Raw genomic sequence first — 22,870 nt, 5'->3', positions numbered from 1 at the left:
ATTTTGTAAGGCTTGTCCAACTATGGAAGCCTTTAGCAACTACTATAATTTTAAATGAAATATCAAATGATTTTTTAAAATAACATTTGTAACACACTTATTTAACAATAACATATTATTGATACATATATTTATTCTTCAAGTCTATACACAAAACATTTTAATATTGATGTTTATTGATGCAAAGAATCAGAAGATAAAAGGAACATCCACAACTACAACCTACAATCTACAATTACCGAAAAGCGTGCATTAAAAAATATTGAATAGTTTAAAAAAAAAATAAAAAAAATAAACCTGAAGATGATGCTGAGACATCGAAACATGTTGTAATATATAGCGCAAATTGTAACATCGAGAAAAACGATGAATAGCGCGAATTATTTATATCAATTTTAATTTTAAACATCAATATTAAAATGTTTTGTGTATAGACTTGAAGAATAAATATATGTATCAATTGAAAACACAAACATGACGCATCTAAACTATAAACATATTATTGTTTAATTTGTTAGACTTACAGAAATGTCTTTGCTTTCCTACTCTGTGTCTAAAACAAGCTGTGGAACTAGGTTATATTTCGACAGATCTAGCAATGTTTTAACCTGTCACAGCGTATAGGGAACATGGATATGACGTTCCACGTGTTATAAATTTTATTATAAGGGCGTACATACATTAATGATTAATCATAAGATACTTATATGTTATGACTTACGCATAAACACTGATATATCCATAGTAAACCCATCATTTTGGTTAGTATGCTTTTATTTTATAAAAAAAATCACTTATTTGCACGAAATCTGAGATATTCTACAGACTGGCCAATCGGTCATACGTTCCTTTGTATCGGATTTAAAAGACCCGAGATTTGTGCTGAAACTTTTATTTTTGTCCATGGCGAAAACAAAAATTCGTTGTGAACAACTCGGAGGATTTTTGAGGAAAGTTGGAACCAAACGCGTAACTAATCACTGAATGCCTCGTTCGGTGATTTGTCCTGTTTCATATTCCGTAGGTCCCATGTTCAAATCCCTTTATCTCGGTGTGATTATCATGACTGCTACCATCTGTCCTTCAGGACATCACAGGAAATTGAAACAGGCATCCAGGGCTTTATTCAGTATAATTCTCAATTATCTCGTATGTACCACTAAGCGTTACATTCTGTGTCACAGCCTTTCTTGAGAAGTCAATATTTGAGAGTTAGACAAGAAATTCTCCACAACATTTTATTTTATTGAGAAATTCTCCATCTTTTAGAGGAACTGTGTACTCCTAGGTCTCCAAACTGATACTTTCCCTTCAGGTCTAAAATGTTGAATGCTGTTATCATCTATACCCTTTCAAATGCGTGCTACATGCCATGCCTATTCAATTCTTCTAACAACAGTTGGTAAAGACTTCGAGTTATGAAGCATCTTTTTAAGCAGCGACATCTACTTCCTGACTAGAATCACACATCATCCTCAGTTGTCAACTAAGAATTTCTTCTATGTTCTTCCCTTAGACCGAGAGGCCAAATTTAAACACCCGTAAAACACAAGAAGTTTAGCATATCCAAATTTTTAAGTGCGAATGGAAATTTGAAGGTTTAGAACTTAACTGTAGAACGTGTCATCCAGTAGGCTGTTTCTTCGCAGTGTATTTCTGAATTTAATTATATTTTTTTACTGTCTGTCCCAAATGTTTAAACATTTACTATATTTTCAGTGGGCTTTGATATATGTGTATATTCTGTGTAAAATTAACTTTTCCTTTTAGTTATTTCACTAATTACATAAACGTCAGTCAACAAATGAAAATAATATAATGGGATAAAATTAATTTTAATCTTATGACATTAGCCTATACTTATAAACTAACCCACCAAATGAACCTGCTCTGCTGTCTAAAAAGCCCTTTCTTAAGCGTGTCAGAAGTTGGCCATTTTATGGAGACCAAGGTTTAATCGCCGTGTTTACAAGAGCTCGCTATTTGGCTCTACCCTAAGAATGTTCAATTCAGTCCACGTGCCACAACCCGTTTTTCAGATCCATCCTCCCTAGGCCCCAAAAGAGGCCTCTTCTGAAGTTCACCTCGCTTAACTCTTTCACATAATTCTCATATCCCAGTGCGTGCTATATGTCCCACCTGTCTCATCTTATTTATTCAGTGACCACAACAACATTAAGCGCAGAAGAGTTCCATGAAGTCACCACACCATTATCTCTGTCCTCCTGTTACGTTCTTTCGCTTAGGTACAAATACCGTCCTCGGTTCTAAAGCCACTAATTTCATCGTTAAGCTCAAATGTCACAAACAGCTAAAATTTGGTCACGGATTACAAGTTTGTAGCACAGATTTTCATCCGGCTATGAACTTATTTTTTGAACAACAGAGATAAAACTTTTCCCTTGATCTCCTGTTTTATTCCTGGAAAATGCCGCCTTATAAAAGTCTTTGAACCAGTGGTTTCCTTGCTTCTAATCAATCTGCAGGGAGTCAGATTTCTGGGGCTGTAATTTCCTTTCCTTTCCCTTGATCTGATAAACTTACAAAAAATCCACACTTAGTATCTTCCTTTAATAACATATTATCTCTCCTTACTGAACCGTTTGAAATTAAAACTCGTTTGCTATCCAAGACACTGAAGATCACGGAAAAAAAACAACAATTTTGCCTGTTGTCTTGTATGGTTATAAAACATAGTCTCTTACCTTGAAGGAAGAACGTAGATTACAAGTGTTTGAAATCAGAATGTTCATTAAGATATTCGGACCTGGCAGGGATGAAATAAGTGGGTAATTTATACGAGGCTCGTCCTCAAAGTAAGTTTCCCTGGGGCCGTTTACAGAAACAAAACACAATTTCATGGAAATATTTATTGCAACAGATACAGCAAGTGTCCAGCTATTTTTCAACATATTCGCCACCGGAATTGAGACATTTGTCATACCGTGGGACCAACTTTTGAATACCTGTGTCGTAGAAGTCTGCCGCCTCGGATTGGAACCACTGTGTGACAACCATCTCCGCCTCTCTGTCATTCTCAAAACGCTGACGCTGACCGGACAGGAATTTCTTGAGTTGTAGGAAAAGATGGAAATCACTGGGAGCGAGGTCCGGGCTGTAGGGTGGATGATTAAACACCTCCCAGCTGAACTCCTGCAGGAGACTTGCTGTCCGTCGAGCCGTGTGCGGCCTAGCGTTATCACTGACCGCACTTCACAGTCGGCGGGAGCTGGAATAAGAACCTCCATCTTCAACAGCTGCAACGATGTTAATGTGAGAACGCGGGAAATGCCGTTAGTGCATGCGCCATGCTACGTCATTGCTCTATCACGTACGCACAGTCGCTTCGCGCAATATAAGGTTTGCTAGCTGTGGGACGAGTGGGAAACTTACTTTGTGGACGCGCCTCGTAACATTGCATTACGAGAAGCTGCGAGAATTACGATTCACTATGAATGTAGGCCGCACCCCCTAGCGGCAGAAGCTCGTACTACATCCGGTTCGCCCTCTATTGACACAGTCTTGAAACTTTCCGATCGCACCTCGTATACGTGTCACATAGCATAGTGAGGACAATGAAATCTAGGAGCCTTCGATGGGCTATACATGTAGCACACATGGGCCAGGCAAGGGGTGCATAAAGAGTTTTGGTGGGGAATCCTGGAAAACGACCGTTGGGCAGACCAAGAAGGAGATGGGAGGATAACATCAAGATAGATCTTAGGGAGGTAAGCCATGAGGATGGTAAATGGATAGAATTAGCTCAGGATCAAGTCTGGTATTGGGCTTTGGTGTTGAGAGTGTTGAACCTGCGGGTTCTGCTATCAGGGAGTTAATTTATTAGTTAGGGCCATTTGAAATTGGACTATGACAGTATAAGAATTTAAAGAATGAAAATACAGTTTGAAATAATATCATAGGTCTAGTTTTATATACTTTCCAGCTACTTGTGTCGAAATATATTGAACCGTTCCAAAAAAATATCCTCTATCACGTTAACAAGACGTTTTGAGGAAACTTAAGATGTACAATCTTTTCTTGTACTTTGGTCCATATGGTAAGGCTATCCGGAAGAAGGAAGTAATTCAGCCGAGTTAAATCTAAAAGGATCTGACAGTGGTGTTACTATAGGCTTGGCCGTTATTTTGGACATTGGCAATCGGCTTGGTTATTTGTTAAAAAATACACGACGTTTCAGAGACTGATTCTGTTTCAGTCGTCAGATATGGGTTGTGGAGACGGGTGTCTACTGTGGTGGGCCCCGTAGGCAGATCCAGTGTCCATCACTAGACCCAGCTCTGTCTAATGGACCCACCAATGACAAACCCATTCCTCCGTACCTTAACCTGACGACATTCACATCATAATCTCAAAGCTTCGCAACGTCGTCATGTTTATGATTATACACATAAAGGGCAGTTCGCGGTGAATTGTCGGGGACCTTGCGGGAAACGCTACGTGACTTAACAACGTATGACGTAAAATCGTTGATGAATGAAGTTACAAGCAATGACGTAAGATGACAAAATGTTCTGTCTTCGAGGAACCAAAACATAATTTGGAATGTGGTTCTTTGTTTTCACGAGATATCGATACGACGTAACAGCAGAACAGTTTTAACGGAATAAGTTATGAGGGATGGATAATATAAGACCACATTTTTATGAAGTGTGCGTATAATCCTGGTTTATGTGATATTAGGTTACTTAAGAAGGAAGCGTGATATATTTATATAAATAATTTTAGGCAATGCGAAGAGATGAGACGTGAGAAGTAAGAAAGTGGTAGAAGGGGAAAATGTACTGAGATATTAAGGGAATAGGAAAAAGATACGGGAGAGAAGAGTGAAGGATAAAAAGTAGCCAATAAAAATAAATAGAAAAGGCAGAAAGAAAGTGAGAAATTAAGATATGAAAACATCCCCTGTTAATTTGTAGCTTAGATGCGTCATTTTACATTTAATAATTCTATTTATTTATTTCCTATGTCAATTCCATACTCATTTTCATGATAATAATTAAACATTAATTCCACAGAAAATAAACGTCTGACTACAAAACAAACAACTCATCATGAAAATAGAAAATCCACAAACAAACCACAGATCAATATAATACATTGCATAAAAATATCTAATAATTTTAAAATATTATAAAATTGATATAAACCTGAAGATGAGGTCTTATCCATCGAAACTACAACGTTTGTGTATAGACTGTGAAAATAAATATATATCCCCTGTTAAATTTCATCGGCCTATACACTAGTTGGCATTGCATAAAAAGTGTACGTATACCCTGCAAGAACTTTCATGACAAGCCTGTGTGATCCATTGATTAATTAGTTATCGTCATCACAGTAAAAGTTAATTAAAATATTCACGCCGTTATCCATGTTGATTCGAGTTATACAGAAATTACTGTTACTTACTGTTTGAGAATCTATAGGATGTAGTACACTAGAATTCCTTTAGGGTAATCACCATCTTTCACACCTCAGAAATTCGCGTTACCACCTTTTGGTTTTATTGACGGTGGTAAAGCAGAGTGATCTGAAATGACTTGACATTCGTACCAAGTTGTAGGAATTTTTCACTACAAAATTGATGTGTTACTTGTGAAATTTTGGTATGGCTAACAGAACGTATCATTTTTGGACTGTTAAACCAGAAATACGTCTTGATAATCATGCCCTTTATGAGATAAGGAAGTAATATGGAATAAAATCAAACTTAAAAAGCATCTTTATAATAATTTGGTGTTGCTTAGTACAATAATAGTATAATAATTTTAATTTACATTGTATCTGAAACATTAATTACAGATGTAAACCAAAATATAATTTTATAGTGTTGTTTATATGGACAGAGGAGACGTCCAGACTAAAGCTAAGCAATGGGAGAATAGGGTTCTTACTGGTTTATACTCCTCGCAAAATACAACTTAGGTTGTTAAAGTAAAGGAAGATGAGATAAGCGAGACATGCAGCATGCATGGATATGATGAGAAATGCTTACGTAATCTCATTCTGAACATCAGAAACAAAGAGGCCACCTGGCAGACATAAATGTAGATGGAGGAACAATATTTAAATCGATCTTACAGGAACAACGTGAAAGAATCTTGACTGAACTCAGATACTTACAAAGTATAATATATTAAGATTTCCGTCTTCTGGGTTGTTGCGCTGTGTAGTCTGGTCGATGTTAACCAACGTTTCAAAGGTCATACTGTCTCCGTCATCATCATCGCCCTGATGACTGAGGCAGTATGACCTCTGAAACGTTGGTAAACATCGACCAGACTACACAGCGCAACAACCCAGACGACAGAAATCTTCATACTCTGATGACGGAGGCAGTATGACCTCTGAAACGTTGATTAACATCGACCAGACTACACAGCGCAACAACCCAGAAGACAGAAATCTTCATACTCTGATGATGGAGGCAGTATGACCTCTGAAACGTTGGTTAACATCGACCAGACTACACAGCGCAACAACCCAGAAGACGGAAATCTTCATACTCTGATGATGGAGGCAGCATGACCTCTGAAACGTTGGTAAACATCGACCAGACTACACAACGCAACAACCCAGAAGACGGAAATATTCATACTCATCGCTGTGAGAACCTCAAGTCTTACATATGATATATTAGTTTGAACACGGCAATGAACTTTCGTGTTCCATGGATTTTATTTATTCTTGATTTATTTAACGACATATTCAGTTTTTCAGATGATATAGGATAGAACAATAGGATGACAAGTGAATAACGAACTGGGGAGTGGCCATGACATAGTTTAAGGCGTTATCCAATAATCTAGAGCTTCAGGGAAATGACATTAAATACTTTCCAGGGTAACCGAAATCCGGACCGAGACTTGAAGCCGGGACCTACAGACGCGGAGTAGGCCCAATAAATACTAGACCGTTTCACGTTATTACAGAATAAACTCGGGTGTAGACGAAAATCAATTCATCACCAACTGTTCTACTGCACTGTTATATTTTCCTCTGCGGAAGTCGATATAAATTCTGCCCTATTCGATTCGGATCAACAGAGAATTTTATAGGCCTGAATTCCCTGGCGGAATCTTTCATAACCACGTGCCCGTAATAACAGCGCTGAGTACAGTCAGGGAATTCAGACTTGCTGACGCAAGGGATTGAAATCACCACAAGGATACAATGAGGAAGAGGCTTTCGCCCCAGTTCTCATCAATTCTTTTTCGAATATCCATGTATATTTGCATTTACATGATCTAATAATTTTAACACACCTTAAGACACAAAATACAATTTTATTAGACGGGAAGAACCACTGATATAATGTGTCTGGGTAAACTTTTTCCGAACGGAATAGAAGTACATATTTGCTGTTATTCAGAAACACCCCAACAAACAAAAATACTTTTCCTATCTGCAAAAACAGGGTTTGGTGTTGTAAATATGGACTGATATAACGTATAATATTAGAAGTTTTCTACCGAACGATGCTATGAGAAACATAAAGTCGCAATCCGAAGCCAGTTGTACCAACTACAGAGAATACGAATGATTTCGTTAGAATAAATCACATTATCCCTGCTTCTGTTCTAAAATTCAATTGAGGATTTAACAGTCGGACCATATCTCACGTCAATTTAAATACAAAATATTCAAGTCACGATTCTTCCGTTAAATTTATGCACGATTAAAAAAAAAATCATAACAGCTTCCGACTTGCCCAACATTCGCTGTTAAACACTTCAGAAGAATATAATCTGTCACTTATTTTTAATGTCATAAAAGGAATATTCTTAATGTAGTTATCAAAATCTCTCAACGTTCGGCCAATTAAAATTCTGCATATAGACCTGCGAAGAATTTCAATATTAATACTTTAAAGTCCACTCGAAATTAAGTACATGTACTAACCGCTTTAACAATAAGCTAAAATGCATTTTGTATTTATTATTTTTGTATAATTCTCACTGTAAACAAGGATTATGTCCTTAAACAGAATTAATACGTAAATCTTTGCAATGATAAAGTATGGTGTTTACTTTGCGGTACGGACTGCGTTCTTAAATAATATTGAGGTTCGTTTGCAATGGTTTAAAGTCTCTTCCGCAGGGCATACGTAGCTTTAAACGTTGTTTACGAGCATGGGGTAAGATCAGTTTTCGGAGGTGGTAGTGATACAAGGGACATGCGAGAAACGCAAACATTACTATAAGAGGAAAGAGATCGCTTTGTGTGAATGCGCTGAGGTGGGAAAAACGGAATATAACGGATCTAAGAGAAATTGTGGTCTTCGTTGGACTCGCTATGGTCCAATGCTTTGATTATGTCAACACGGCAATAAACCTGTAGATTACATGAAACCGGGATACTGCTGGAGCTTTTGAAAGTGAGTCAGTTTGTCGAAAAACTTTACTCAACACGGAGTTCTGACACACGGTAAAACCACCTTTCTGCAGATTCAGGTAGCTGTTTGCTTCGTTAGAAAAAGCCTAGCAGAATGTTTCAGGGGTACGTGAGGCTGTAGAAATTCTTGGTCTCAACCAATAAAGACGTATTCGGCCCTTCGCTTAATATTTTGCCTATAAATGCATTACTTACAAGAATTTCAACTATATTTCGTGGAATGCAAAAACTGAGGCTAATTTATTTGGGCAGAAATATACCGTAACACTCTTTCTCTAATTTTAACACCTAGATTAATCGTCATCACACCATTGATTACGACATTAAATTGTGTCTCATACAAACGTTACTCTTGAAATGTTTATAATATTATTAATGCTTTTAGGGTCAACATTAATGTCGATTTTGCAACATTATTATGAATATTCATAATGCATACTATTCGATTCTCTGAGGACAGAAGACATCCATATTAATGAGATTTTAAAACAATGTTCTTATCTCCCAGAAAGTACGACGCGTCGCAGTTATAAAATATGACTACAGCTCTTTTCTTGGGAACGTAATAAAACTATAAATAGACTGCATAATTTTTCGTCTTGGCGGGAAAATCTAAAGTAGTGAACATATAATAGTGATAAATATTTTCGAATAAGGTCCAAAATCCCTTAACAGCATTTACATGGCAATGATTCTAAGAACACACGTTTATAAATGTATCCACAAAGGCCCAAAATCCTTTAACAGCAAATTATAACAAACCACTCAATCGAGCTACCGACATTTATTATACAGATTATGAATGGCGTACAGTTACATTCTAAATATAAAAAGAAACGGTACAAATTGTTATAAATGACCTATAAAAGTTGCATTAGTATTATATTTCAAGAGATGATAAAGTTGCGTCATATTGTGATAAATATATATTTGTTTAAATCTTGTCAGTCTAATCACAATAAAATTCCTATTAAATATTAAAATATTACCATAATTAACATTTAAATATTTAAAATATATTAAATGATATTCTTTATCGAAATGTTCGATTTACATTAGTACATCACTTTTTACACGACATGTTTCAGTTCTAAAAAAACCATCTTCAGGTGTACAAAATTATATAAACTTAAATATATTTTCTTAAATGCAACATTTTAGTCAGATGTTTATCAGATACAAAACGATGTTTTCTTCCAGATTATATTGTATTTTTTAATGTCGTATTCGAAGGTGTTCTGCATGTATACGATATTAAAAAAAATACAATAGAATCTGGAAGAAAACATCGTTTGGAATCTGATAAACATCTGACTAAAAAGTTGCATTTAAGAAAATATATTTAAGTTTATATAATTTTATACACCTGAAGATGGTTCTTTTAGAACTGAAACATGTCGTGTAAAAAGTGATGTTCTAATGTAAATCGAACATTTCGATAGAGAATATCATTTAATATATTTTAAATATTTAAATGTTAATTATGGTAATACTTTAATATTTAATAGGAATTTTATTGTGATTAGACTGACAAGATTTAAACAAATATTATATTTTTCGTCTTGTATTGTTCATTTTAGAGAAATTCATTTTTATTGGATTCTTCTCTTCCACATATTTTGAGTGAGAGTCCTTCCCTCAGTTTTCCGATTACTGGTTACTGCACCCAATAAATAACACCGTCAGCTCTCTGTGAGGCCAAAAATCAATCATACTTGGATGTCTCATCCTGTGAATTAAAATACGATCAATCTGATTATGTGTCATGCCACCAGAGAACTTCAAGTGAGTTTGTGAAAAAGTGATAGGGGAACCACGGTTCCGGAGAATTAGACGTAAATACGTCTATACGGAAAGGAAGTTTATATATTGGCTTTATTCTAAATATTTCCTTCATATCCGCTTTACAATTGAGATAATTTTGATTAAGACATTGCTTATTTAACTTCAATTAGTTATGCTTAAGATGGGTCTGTGGTAGCTGAATGTAATGAAATGTAATGTAAAGTAAGGTAAGGTAAGGTAATGTAATGTAAGGTAATGTAATTGAAATGTTTTATAGGTAACAACAATGCCGAGTAAACAGATGACGTTTCCTTGGTAACAAAAATTCCGAGTAAATAGATGTTCATTAGGTAATCATTATTGTTGATTTGTTGATAAACAGATGACGTTTCCTAGGTAACATAACAATGAAGTTACATTTTTTCGTTTCCCTTTTTCGTAACACATTTTTGCCGAATGACACTGACCCTAAAATATAGACGTATTTACGTCAAAAATTATGCTATCGACAGTCAGATGTTTGGATGTGTCAAATATCAGTGAAGTGATGTCATTATCATCATTAATTTTCTTCTGAACTCTTATTCATTGTCATTGGTTTCAAAAAAATATCCTGTTCGTCTTCAGCAACAAATACTCGTATACTAACATTGATACACTGTTCACAAAATTGATTAAAAATGAACTATTTTTCTTCATGAAAAATACATTTTTATAGCTATTTATACATTCGGTTTTAGCATGCGCATTTGTGATAGATAATACCGTTGCACTACCGATTTTAAAGTTTTAAGTAACATATTCCGCCAGTAACAAACCTTACTAACCGAAGTTTCAAATACATTGCACAGACACTAGTTGTGTAAGTAGGATTTGAGGGTTTTCACGGGGATGAGTCTGAAGATGGCTGTCCCCTGGGTTGTTACGCCGTGTAATCTAGTAGAAGTTTACCAGCTTTTCAGAGGCCCGCGCTGCCTCCATCATCAGGATTATGAGTCATCGTTGAAACGATGGTAAATTTCTACCAGACTACACGGCGCTATAACCCAAAAGACAACCATTTTAACTATCTGTGTTTCTTTAGTTTTAAGTTTATCTGCCAGTAATAAACCCCACATTTGTAACTAATGCTTCAGGGCTAACTCAGTACGTAGCCGAAATTCACCTTCCGGTCCACGTTCTGTTTCGTGTAGTTAAATAAAGATTCATAGTTTATCTCGCCGCTCAGTTGAATTTGCTGCATTTTTGTTGGTCTGTTTATGTTTCTAAGTCAACATAAACAGCTCCGTAACAGATTCCTCCCAACAACCTTCCTCCATCTATTACAAGAATAAGACCTGTTGGCATTTTCTAGTTTCATTATCACAGATAATCACACTTCATCCGTCTAGTTCCTGATCGACCGAAACTTCTTCCTAGTGGTTGATACTATAACTGTCAAGGTTTATACATTCTCGTTAACCTGTAAAATATCACGTCATTTTCCGCTGACTGGATATTTCGAATGGCAAATCTGATTATTTCTGCTCTAATGTGATCTACAATTACCGAATTCATTGCATGAAGCAGCTAGTCACTGCTGATTGGTTATCTCGATAACGTCACACTTCCTTATACAGAATTATGTATGTGACTGCTCTGTAAAAGAAGGGGCTTACTCGCACACATTACATACAACACACACGACGGTCAAACAAATTGCATTTGTAGTGCGTTGATCGTACAGTGTACGACAAGATGGTGGCTAAGTACGCCAGTCGATAGTATCGTTATTGCAACAGAAAACAGTACGTAAGACGAGTGAACTTAGTAACATTACAGCTTCAAATTGTATTAAGCGTACTACCTGGATATTGTTCTAAATGTCTTTCAATTTGTTTCCATATTCTGTTACCGATCGTCTCAGACTAAATGTGCCTAGACCCATTCTAATATTCTCATTCTACTCATAATACATTGGTGTGCATTTTGCTACTGGCCATAAAAGTTTCATTCCACTTCTCATAATCGTAAATATATTTTATGTATCGTAACATTTCAGGTACCAATGCTAGCGCATTTTAGATGTTGCTTTGGTGGTTTAAAATAATCCTCTCAATTTCGAGAACTTCTCTAACGCAAAACACTTTAAATATGAAATAAACTGGTCCATGCCCAACCTCCAAATAGGAATAACACTCAAGCAATAGCTTATCGAGCGTATTCGAAGAAACCCTACATTTCAAGATATCGTCCTCAAAGGACGCGCTATGGAGTAGTGAAACAATGTTCACCTTTTCCTAATCTGATAATTATTTAAGTCATAATAATAATTTATTTAGTGTTCTGTCTTACGACAGGTCCATATGAACAGGATCCTTCCATCCTTTTCTCGGACTGGGACCTGTTCATATACGGTCTTGGCAGATGATCCAGAAGTGATTTGCCATTGCCTTCTTCTGTGTGTGAATGGAGTAATTGTTGGGATGCCACGGAGAAACCGGGGAAGCCCCCGGAGGAAAACTCCGTGTTGCCTAGACCACGGCCTTGCCCAACACAAGTTATAAATTCGGGCACCGCCGGGAATCGAACCCGAGACCCCAGGATTACAAGGCCAGCGTTCTAACCGCTAGACCAACGTGGCCATCATTTATTTATTTATTTATTTAGTGTTCTGTCTGTCGACAGGTCCGTATGAACAGGATCCTTCCATCCTTTTCTCGGACTGGGACCTGTTCATATACGTTCTTGGCAGATGATCCAGAAGTGGTTTGCCATTGCCTTCTTCTGTGTGTGAATGGAGTAATTGTTTGGATGCCACTGAGAAACCGGGGAAGCCCCCTGAGGAAAACTCCGTGATGCCTAGACCACGGCCTTATCCAACACAAGTTATAAATTCGGGCACCGCCGGGAATCGAACCCGGGACCCCAGGATTACAAGGCAAGCGTGGTACTGGTAAATAAGTCCCTCAGGTTTAATATTTATTTCTGTTTTCCATTTAAGTTTCAGACACACAATAGCGCTACATAAATATGACAAGCAAAAAGGATATTCTGCATTGCACGGCACAAACTCAGAATAAGAAAATTGTTTTCCGTCATCTGTAAGGCTGCGATGGTTTGAGCAGCTGATGGATATGGTAAACAAGGTATGAACATAAAATTTTGGTGGGAGAATTCGTGAAAAGATGCTCGTAAAACCGACAGTAAGATAAAAGGTTAACATTAAGCATTATCTTAGAGAGGTAGATTATGATGGAATAAGAATGGATGCAGCTGGATTGGTATAATATCTAGTGGCGGCCTTTAGTGTCGGCAGTTTTGAACCTTCGTGTTCTGCCATAACAGTGTTAGTATCTCACGTAAAGATAAAGAATTATTGCACCTAACTTCAGAGCACAGAAGCCGTTTCAGACTAGCCCATAAAGTTTTCTTCTGACTGAAAACTTGCTTTCACTACTCATATTCTGAACAAGGAAAAACACACGACGACAAAACTTGTACATTTTCCTCTTGTTTTCAGACTAGGAAGCTAGCTTAAGCTGCTTTATTTCAGTCTGTATTCAAGTTTTACATTTTGAATCAACACAAAGAAGTGCTTCTACGGTCACATAAATTAAATTTATTGACGTCAGTATAAAGTATTTTTAACATTTGAAGCTCTTAACGACCATTCGCTGAAACGACTGCTCAAAGGGAAGAGATAAATATTTTAGAATTCACGACACAGAAATAAGAAAAAAACGGAGCCCATAAGAAATCTCACCAAGAGGGACAAAGATCCACACATTTTACAGAAATTTAAATAATTGTACTCCTATTGTGTGTAAGTAGAATTTAAAAAAAACTATTTGTCATTTTGTACCCTATCTATAAGCAAGTTATTGATCAAATTCCAGCATAATTAATTAAAGCAGGTGGCAATAGGTTGCATATGGAGATCCATAAACTTTTTCAGTTGATTTTGGATAAGGAAGAAATGCCACAAGAATGGAAGGGATTCATAAATATTTCTATCCATAAGAAGTGGGCAATTAGTGAGGAATTTCTCCTAAAGATCAAAATATACAAAGAAACAATAATTTTGTCTGTTATTTTGTATGGGTGCGAAACATGGTCTCTCATAGGGAGGAACACAGATTGCAGGTGTTTGAGAATCTGGTGTTGAGGATAATATTTGGGCCTAGGAGAGAAGACGATGGGGCATGGAGAAAACTGCATAATGATGAGCTTAAAAATTTGTACTCCTCAGGGTGATTAAGTCGAGAAGAATGAGATGGGCTGAGCACGTAGCGCGCAAGGATGAGACAAGAGGTGTGCACAGGGTATTGGTTGGGAAGCCTGAAGGAAAGAAACCGCTGGGGAGACCTAGACGTAGATGGGAGGATAATGTCATTCGGGATCTATGGGAGATAGGAGTTGAAGGAGACTGGATTTTGTTGGCCCAGGATGGAGGTGGAGGGCTTCGGTTAATTCGGTGATGAACCTTCGGTTTCCGTAAGCCATCTAGTTAGTTAGTAAGTTACCTGTAAGCATGACATTTACTTATTTAAACACAATACAATTCACTGTTTTAAAATATAATTACCAGCACGTATAGGTTATTCATTTTAGGCATTTCATACGTTCAAAACCTAAGATTAATTAAATAATTAATTAATAAAATTATCTTCCCGCAAATTCTGTCAATATAAACCATTTCATTAAGAATATATTTTATAAAAAGATAACATATATGGTTATGTTTATTACGTCACGTACAAATTTGTCCTTCTCATTCTAAGAGAAGTTCCGAAAATTCTGCTTAAGTAGTGTTTTTGTTGCACCGTAACTATCAGTCACATTAACAATGGCCCCCTTAAATTTTATTGTCAAAATTTCATATTACATATCGCTGAATGCTTTTGCTTGGTTCTGAAGATAGCACGCGGGTGTACGGAAGGATGGACAGATAGACAGACAGACACGTGGCGTCCATACTGTGTATTCGTGTTAATATTATCTTACCTGAAGTACATATAAATTGATGTTGATTTCGTAGGATATCCGAGGTTCGACTCCGATATTCCGGGTTTTGAAGCCGTTTAATTACTTCTAAACTAAGAACAGATGCACCACGCTGCTCCAAACCACTTGTAAGCATGTCCAAGGCTACACGAGGAGACAACCGAGAATCCCGGAGATGACGTATTATCATATTGAAACATTCCCTGGTCAGAAGATTTCCACGATTTATGGAACCAAAAGGTGCATTACATTGTTGACGGACACCCACCATCCTGAGACAATTTTATTCAGTACAGTAAATTATTTCGTTTAAGAAATATTTTAATATTATCCTACAATTTCCGCATAAATATCAAAATTTATATATTTTCATGGATTCTGCGACTAAATTCTTCATATTCTTCTTGTTTCCCTTTTTGTTTCAAATCTGGAACTCCACCCCCACTTTCAATCATAATGATAATGTAGCCCCGATTATGAAAATCTTAATTTTTCTGTCCACTTCTTACTTCACGTACCTTGGGTCAAAATTTTCTCATGATTTTCTAAAACTCCCTCAGAGTTTCATACCCACATTAACACAAAGGAAAATTAGGTTTATGGACTGTGTGTAAATGAGACTCGGGAAACGAACGGTGAAGTTAATTCTTAACGGAATTAACGATAAGAAAGGCAACTGGTGATGAAATGTAATTCCTTGTTCCTGCACAAATTACAGTAGTATGTGGAAATGGGATAAGGACTCAAAGGATTTAGTGGGGACTGTGCAGCAGCGCCTCGAAAGCTGGGTGTAAATCCTCTCCTCTCTCAGCGTCACCTCGTCGTCACGTGGTAAAAGCTACCTCTAAAACCGGGGCTCTGGGCACCGAATCTTGGCATCCGGTAACACAAAATCCCACCGGACATCTGGAGTGAAGGAATTGTTCATACGCAATTTCCGAACAACGAATCGAGAAAATGGCACGATTAATTGCTAATTTACGACTGTATTCCAAGTATCGAGGAAGTTAAAATAACATATTTATGCTAGTTACTAATATGTATAGTCATTTAAGCTTGTATTCTTATCATTATCTGCGTTGCTGGTGAATAAATCATTGTGGCTTGTAAGAGCCCTTAGGGAGAGTTTCGATCGAGAGGTTTACTCACAGATAAAAGAGGAAAATTGGATTCGGAAATGAGGTCTATAAGGTTAGAGTCAACGAACGTAAAATACATTGGTCTAGAGTAGACAAAACGCTCAAAATTAATTAAAGCGATTGAAAATCATATACGGTAATTGCCCTATAATAGAACACATTTCTTGTAATACTTATTAAATCTGTCGGAAGGACATAAAATATACACGTAAAACAAGTATAAATTTACTTACGCTATAACGTCAGTGACCCTTAGTACGAAAATAATTAACATCATCATAATGGGTGGACAAAATTTAATATTTTTATAAAAATTTGATTACTGGCGACCAGTTTACTGTGAAAATGGTGTTTAAATGTCTGTTGGTTTCCTGTCTGTCCAGGACCATAGTTACACTTCTCGGGGCCCAAGGAGCTAGGCCCTCTTTAAAGATACCAGAGTAAAAAAAGCATATGTAAATGTAATATAAAATAATTTTACGATATGTTTAAACACAATCGTTGTAATACTGCGAAATATAATGTACAGTACTGAACTAAACTCTGTGTCGCAACAGATCGTATGTGTATGATGAACAGCCATAAGGCTTTGGCGGGTCATCACGGGGTCATCGCATCGACTCCATCGCCGTGTTCCTGGATTTCGGTACCCTTTCACAAGTAGCTCTTCATTTCACACTCACTTTTTGTACAAAAAATGCCGTCTATATCGACTGTGCAAATGGGGGGTGCGCCGGGAATCGAACCCGAGACCCCAGGATTAGAAGGTCAGCGTTCTAACCGCTAGACCACCGTAGCACCCAGTGAGTACTTAGATGTAAACTCGAGATTACTAAAATGTTGGACTTTGCCCATTGTATGGTATTCGGAAGGAAAATGGGAGTTCCCGTCCTGAGCTGAAATAGGTGGAAGGTGGAGCTACTCAGTTGCGACAGTTAGAAAGAGCAGTCCTCAGTCACTGAACACCAGACGATGGTTAAAATCCAAGAATTTCGTAATGCCCAGAGTAACAAACTTTCTTCAGAACCTTTTAAAATTGACTAAATGTAAACTGTTTGAAGCATTTATAAACTTCAAACGACAACACTGAATTATATTAATATTCTGTTGCTGCATAATTTATTAACAAATATTTATTGAAACGTTAATTTTAAGAGTTCTTTGATTATAATAAACGCTATTAGTGCTGCAGGAATCTGCATGAACCAACTAATAAACTAGACACTATTTAACAAAGAACAACATACACGTTCATACACTTACAAACAGGTTAACACAAATGTAATTGTATAACATGTCCGTTAAGTATAACAGTAGCAGGACTGTTTTGAGAACAAACTTCAGCTACTGAGAATATGCCACTGTTTTCTGCGCAAAATAAGAATATGTCTAAAATATTTTATCAATGTCACGTGACTATGATTAATCTCCATATTTTAGTCTAAAACTCGAAATGGAAATGTTCACACGAATACAGTCATGCCTCGGAGATATTGCGGGCTCGGTTTCAAATTACCGCAATAAAGCGAGTCACAATATATTTTTGGTTTCCTAGTGCAAATATAAAAGTTATATTTACACTATACTGTAGTCTATTAAGTATGCAATAGTTTTATGTCTAAAAAAACAATGCGAGAATTACCAAAATGTGACACAGAGACACGAAATGAGCACGTGCTGTTGGGAAAATGGCGACTCGCTCGACGCAGGGTTGCCACAAGCCTTCAATTTGTAAAAAAAAAAACGCAATACCTGCGAAGCGCAATAGAACGAGGTATGCCTGTACATACATATCAGCGAGTTGTTCTTCCAAGCGTCGTAAAAATCTACGACCTTGAAGCGATCATATGCGTCACGGCACTGCAGGGTCGTAGATTCCAAGACCTTGCGATAAACAGCCAATGGCTCAGTTTCTTTCAGTGTCTACACACCACAGACAAAACACAGAGCGAGTGCTTAGGAACGCCTAAGTGAAAACTGATTCTACCTGAGAAGTAACTTGAAGATTCTTGCGTAAGTGAGGATATTACAGTTTAACCCAGAACTTTTTACAGGATTGATTAAGATAGGTCTGTACATGTAACTCGAAAATCCGTCAGACGCTTTGTACAGAAGACCAGAGTTTCAAACCCGTCAGCACAAAGTCCCACAAAGCCACTGAAACCGGTCACTGAAGACACCAGTCACATGATCCAGCTAAGTGCGTGGACCTAAGTCCGACTTTTCCGTCTGAGATATTCGTCTATTAGCGGGACCCTCGAAAACAATATCAATGTTTTGTTTATACGTTGTGTCTATTACGTTATTGTGACCACATAATGTATATTGAATCAACCCTGAAAATGTATCAAATCGGATTACGTCGAAACAGATTATGCCATGGTAATACGTATACGTGTAAGTTCTGTGTACCTAAAATAGACTAAAGAGAATTACTCTTCCGCAAATAATGAGTTATACACAAGGAAAAAGTTCTGACTGCGTTACGTAAACATATAATCTACAACAAATATTCAAAATTGGAAAAATGGAAGTAAAATAGCAGAGTCTTTTGAGCTAATTTTGGATCTAGGGAACTGAAATATCGTAAGAATATTTTAAACAGAATCATGTAAAGGTAAATACATTTGGTGCAGTGTATTACATAAAAAAACATGTAATTTTTTGGAAATAGAATTTACAGATTAGTGCATTAATACGTAGCTAAACAAGTCACAATCGTTGTCTCATTTATTTTCACTTACTATATTATTCAATTTGCAAATATGTTAATTACACGTACTAATAATTACGCATTTGTAATAATTGTAAATTATATATTATAGTTTTTAAACATACCACAAATAATTTTAACATTAAATAGTGAACCGGGCAAAATCAAGAACAAATAGTCCCACTTATTATTAATTAAAGGTGATTTAATTTCATTAAATTTAATTTTAGGTAAACATTTATAAGAACAATATCCTATAAAATCGTGTATTATGTAATATGAGAATTTCATAAGACTTCATATTACTTTACAAAGGTCTGACAAAAGAGACGGTAGAATTTGTAAAATTATTTTTTACATATAAAAATCATAGAAAAAAATCAGTGCATTATCTAATCTGAAACTCTATTTGAGAAGCTGCAACTTACTTTATAACTCGCTGACCTTGATGACGGCCCGAATACAGAAACCGTTTCTGAACTCAGGTTGTTAAACATCTGCAGAACGCAACATAACCTTCACAAGTCCAGGAACTCGACATTAGTCTTAGATTTCATTTACAGTTATGATTCCAAAAAGAAACAAATTGAATTTAACAAAGATCACGGTATGATAAAGATAAGGCGTGCTTTATTTAAAAATACTAGTAACAAAATACAGTATTCCAAAAATTATAAACAGAACTCTTAGACAAAATGTGGCAGCTATAATATATGACCGTTATAAGGACAGGTATGACTAAACGAATGATATTGCAAATTCAGTTGGAGAAAAAAGAATAAATCCAATAGGATAATGACATTTCTGTACTTACCAGCTATTCCACGATCTTCGTTGCACAGAAGAATTGAAGAACCGTCCATTTGTTTCCCTTTCTGTGTGTAGTTTGTATCACTCAAAAATTACGCAAATAAATTATATATCTTTACAACAACAGCCAAATGAGAGTAAATACTCTGTTTCTGAAACCACAACACAAACAGTTGTCTTCATTCGACTTCCAAGGATAAGGCTACAGTCACAAAGGTTGTGCACTTTTAAACATAAAACTGTTCAGCGTGTGTGTTGCTCAGTAAGCAGAAGAAACCGGTTTCTTTAACAGAACAGAACTGATCTTGCGATTAGTCACATGACTTAAACGCGCATGCGCTTTGATTGTAAATAAACTGCAGATACCTGCTCTATAATTAGAAATACGACACCTGTGGGAATATTGACAGTAAAGAATGACGTTTTGTGTGCGACAGCACACAACAACTAAGACATCAGACGCGTAATAAAATAATGCAGCAAGTCAGTGTTTTCGTTTACCTCGGATATTTGTGTCACATGAAACGGAAATAAGATACGGAAGTCAATATTTCTAAACTTTTAACAGTTACAGACATTAGCATCACAACTTTCAAAACACTGAACATCGAGAAACACGTTGGAATAAACATTTATAAAAAGTATGAACGTGGAAAGTGAACAATGAAAAACCTGATGATTAACAGAACAAAGCCAACTATGGACCAGAGAGTAACTTACAATTTACTCGTACACTGGTGAAATCACAATTTCGCTGTCTAAATACAAATCGAAAAATATACACGTAAATTACTAATGTCTGTACACGTAAGTACTTCTCTCTGACCGACGACGTGAATATTACTCCTAAATATAGTTAATTTACCACCTTTTACAGCAAACCAATTCATGTTTCGTTCCGTCTGGTCTATACGCATGCGCCATTTTTTCCCAACCTAACAAATGAAGAACATATAGCGCTAGTGACTCCTATATCGAGGTCAATGAAACGTAAATACTAGTGACGAGTGTTATAGAACGATTCGTAACATGGAACAACAAACTTGATAGAAGAACGTAACAAATGAATAAATCATTCTAGAGTTTTGTTTTCTATTTTTATTAGAGTGACGGCAATAGAAAAAATATTCGAATGGCGAATTTGAAATAATAGCCGATTTGTATACCAACGTCATTCTGTCTAGCAGACTACGTGGTTCTTCATCTCAGCAGACAGACACGATCATACTTGTCGCCGTAAGAACCTCAGATCTTATCAGAAACAACTGATGCTTGAAAGGGGGTAAAATGAATGGGCAAGAAACACAAAAAGTGAGAAATGTTCAAGCCAGTCATCCACAAGAAATGAGATTTCCTGTTCGTGACGAAGTTTATCAAGATCCACCTGATGAAGATTGAACAGGCGTGTATCGTGTGACTGCTGTTGCCATGGAAACTGCTTGCTATGCGTAAGAAAATATTACAGCGTGCCTCTAGGGTTTATGAAATTGTATATAGGTATTTCTTGTCATGTGTTGTTATCTGCTGTTATGCGTTGTTTGCGCAAATTACGAGGAACGAACACATATAGGGCTGTCCGTCCATCCGTATATCTGTCGGCGTGACTTAACTCGAAAACCGCTGGACGAATATGGGTTAAATTTTGCATGGTCATTACGTCATCGAGATTTATCCTAAAATCGTTCTTATTTTCATACAAAATGGCGGACGGCAAACTTATGAGATAGAATGAACTCTGACACACGCGTAATAGCGTAATTTTTTACGTAATTTCGAAAACAACATGGCGGTTATAAGAAAAACAAATTTTTTACTTGGCCGGGAATCGATACGATGACGCTTACACAAATATATCTTATTATTATATTATTTTGGTAATGACTTTCAGGGCTTAAAGAAGACGTAGGAACACATGATATGCAAAGTTGGAAACTAAACTTGTGTAAATAAATTCTGAAATATTTTAATAATATTTTTTCTTTAAATTTTACAGGTTAAGACATACAGGTGGTATTTATTGATCAGTTTGTAATTCATTATCAAAGCCTTCTGGGTCTGTGCTGTTCCCTATATTTTAGAAAGCAACACAGAAGAAAGTTAAAAATGCATGTTCATGCATTTTTATGAAAACTGTGGAATTCTATAGCCTACATTAGATAGAAATTTACTCGTTTATTTTGTTAACAATGAGCTAAATCGGTAAAAGTTAATAAATAATCTTATTAAGTTTAAGAGATCCGCTTACATTTCTGCTTCATCTGCGATCAGTCGCTACGCGTGCGCAATATTTTCATGACATGTTATTTTATTCCAGCTGAGAGCATTCATAATCCATAATTTTAAAATAACGTATCTGAAAACTGTATAATACGTCAAGGATTACAGCTTTCCAGTCTTCTTATAGCGTAATATACTCTTTGCAATTATTCCCTCTCATGTAAACCTAAACAACAATTTTAAACCTTCAGCACGGGTTTTCCCCCATTATACAGGTTGATTCAAAAGGTTGGGGCCAAACTGAAGGAGCGTATAGAGGGACTCAGAGAGAACAACTTTCGAATATGAATCCATGTTCTCCGAAGTTATCCTGAGTCAGTAGAGGCCATTGAACATAGAGAAGTCTGATAACATACCGCTGAAATAATCTTACTTTGTTATTTTCCTACTAACTTATTTTTGAATCACACGTATCCCGTCAGATTCTAAAAGGCCCCTAGGCTCTTTTAGTTTGTCCCTAACATTTTGAATCACCCTGTATAGCGATAGTTCGTGTCGCTTAAAACATCCAGCCATTATATTAAATTATAGAAAGAATTTCCCTTTCTCCCTATGAAGACATTAACCCCGGAAAACCCGCGATTTGTTCCCTTGGAAGCTCCTTTTACTAAAAGTTACACAGTAGCATATTTCGCCTTCCTGCCTGTGACCTGCATATCTCATGTTTGGAAAGCTGTAATAACCAGGAACCTGTTGCCACAATGATAGAGACATATACCTCGGCTTCTGCAATGCAATTGTGTGT

At 36.4% G+C, this 22,870-nt stretch overlaps 2 long non-coding RNA genes across 2 annotated transcripts in view; one reads left to right on the top strand and one right to left on the bottom strand.

The window, feature by feature from the left end:
- LOC110833860 (uncharacterized) overlaps window positions 1-20,785 on the bottom strand; it is a 122,968-nt gene extending 102,183 nt beyond the window's left edge. Inside the window, exon 1 of the long non-coding RNA XR_002544368.2 lies at window positions 19,853-20,785. This is a non-coding gene — a long non-coding RNA (uncharacterized LOC110833860). The remainder of the gene's footprint in view (window positions 1-19,852) is intronic.
- The window catches only part of LOC110833861 (uncharacterized), a 30,721-nt gene continuing 26,037 nt past the window's right edge, over window positions 18,187-22,870 (top strand). Inside the window, exon 1 of the long non-coding RNA XR_002544369.2 lies at window positions 18,187-18,338. This is a non-coding gene — a long non-coding RNA (uncharacterized LOC110833861). The remainder of the gene's footprint in view (window positions 18,339-22,870) is intronic.

Source organism: Zootermopsis nevadensis, unplaced genomic scaffold (genome assembly GCF_977971745.1).
Source record: "Zootermopsis nevadensis isolate Lab colony 2312 unplaced genomic scaffold, Znev_1.0 Znev_ptg000002l, whole genome shotgun sequence".
NCBI lineage: Eukaryota > Metazoa > Arthropoda > Insecta > Blattodea > Termopsidae > Zootermopsis > Zootermopsis nevadensis.
This window is presented reverse-complemented; position numbering and strand designations above follow the sequence as displayed.